General features: G+C 43.0%; 1 pseudogene; it reads right to left on the bottom strand.

Annotated features, from left to right (window-relative positions):
- Positions 1-301: 301 nt before the first annotated feature.
- Positions 302-1,260, bottom strand: LOC103210718 (annotated as a pseudogene).
- Positions 1,261-1,867: the final 607 nt, after the last annotated feature.

The following is a 1,867-nucleotide window of genomic DNA, read 5'->3' on the forward strand; positions in this document are numbered from 1 at the left end:
CATTTAAGCAATCAACAGCATGGGTGAAAAAAAAAAATCTACATTAAAACCCTTGGTTGGAATGCTTTACACTTTCCACAAAACAGAAACTAAAATAACCTGTTATACAATTAGTTACAAACACAGTCCTCGAGTTTTTTTTGCCCATTCACATGAGTTTTGTCTAAAACATGCCTTCTTTGTAGCAGCTAGGCCGTGCCACCACTGTGCTTGCCTGAGTTCACAAATCTGTTGTAGCCTGTAGCTTCTCTGTCACTTCTCTGGTTCTCCTCTCCTGCTAAGCTTTGTTTCCTGGCAATTGTTAAAACCTTCTGCCACTGCCATAGCTACTGCTGCTGCTTGAACCACCATAGCCATGTTGGTTTCGTGGTTTGGCAAAGTATTGACCTCCACCACCATAAGGGCCAGAGCTTCTGCCTCCAAAGTTTCCTCCCTTCATGGGTCCAAAATTTGAAGACTGATTGTTGTAACTGCCAAAATCATTGTAGCTTCCGCCACCTCCAAAAGTGCTTCCATCACTACCAAATCCATTATAACCATCCCCACTGCCTCCATATCCACCACCACCATGGCTGCCACCAAAGCTACCGTGCCCACTGAAGTTTCCTCCATGACCAAATTTTCATTCCCACCAAAACCACCTCCATGGCCACCACCGAAGTTTCCAGAACCACTTCGACCTCTTTGGCTAGAAGAGGCACTGGCCATCTCTTGCTTTGAGGCTTTTCTTACTTCACAGTTATGGCCATTCACAGTATGATATTTTTGAATGACAATTTTATCTACAGAGTTGTGGTCATCAAAAGTTACAAAAGCAAAGCCCCTCTTCTTGCCACTGCCTCGGTCAATCATGATTCCAATCACTTCAATTTTCCCATATTGTTCAAAATAATCTCTTAGGTGATTTTCTTCAGTGTCTTCTTTAATGCCACCAACAAAGATTTTTTTCACAGTTAAGTGGGCACCTGGTCTTTGAGAGTCTTCCCGTGAGACAGCTCTCTTTGGTTCCACAACGCTTCCATCTACCTTGTGTGGTCTTGCATTCATGGCTGCATCCACCTTCTTCACTGTAGAGTAAGTGAAAAATCCAAAGCCTCTGGAACACTTGGTGTTTGGATCTCTCATTACCACACAGTCTGTGAGCATTCCCCATTGCTCAAAATGGCTTCTCAGACTCTCATCTGTTGTTTCGAAGCTCAACCCTCCAATGAAGAGTTTTCGCAGCTGTTTGGGTTCTTTAGGAGACTCTGACTTAGACATGACGGCAGTGGGCAGAAAAAAATTAAGAAGGCTTTAACGATGCTTCCCCTGCGGAGTCCACGGGCAGAAAGGAGTAACCTACCCAAGTATCCAAAAGTACGTTTCTTTCTAAATAAATTCAGCAAATGTTTGCAATTACACCTTTCCAGCCAGACAGTCTCATGTCAAGCTCAAAAGTGTGGTGACTCTGTTCTAGTTTAATTTATAGAGCTTAAGTGGGCCTTAGATTTTCTGTCAACAGAATGGTCCTGACAAGTCAGAGTAGTTTAGAATTGTAAGCAGGTTGAGAAAAGTTTGTTTCAATTTCTTCTGTTTAATAGGAGAGGCTAAGGCCTTAAGGGGCTGAATGAGTTGCCTTTGGCCACAAACTAAATAACATTAAAGCTACTGACAATCAGGTGTCATGATTTCTGGTTCCATGCTCATTTTTCTATACCATCTCTCACACTATGTAGACTTGCCTTTACAGAGGTGGGCGACAGCTGTGAGAGAATATTGCAGCAACTGCACTGCAATAGTGTGTGGCTGGAAATAATGCTCCAATCCTCTCCTAGCAAACCAGCAATTAGTCTTAAGTGTTTGGAAACAAACTGACCATTCCTCGTAG

This window comes from Orycteropus afer, unplaced genomic scaffold (assembly GCF_000298275.1).
Source record: "Orycteropus afer afer isolate SDZICR_OR568_19922 unplaced genomic scaffold, OryAfe1.0 scaffold00644, whole genome shotgun sequence".
NCBI lineage: Eukaryota > Metazoa > Chordata > Mammalia > Tubulidentata > Orycteropodidae > Orycteropus > Orycteropus afer.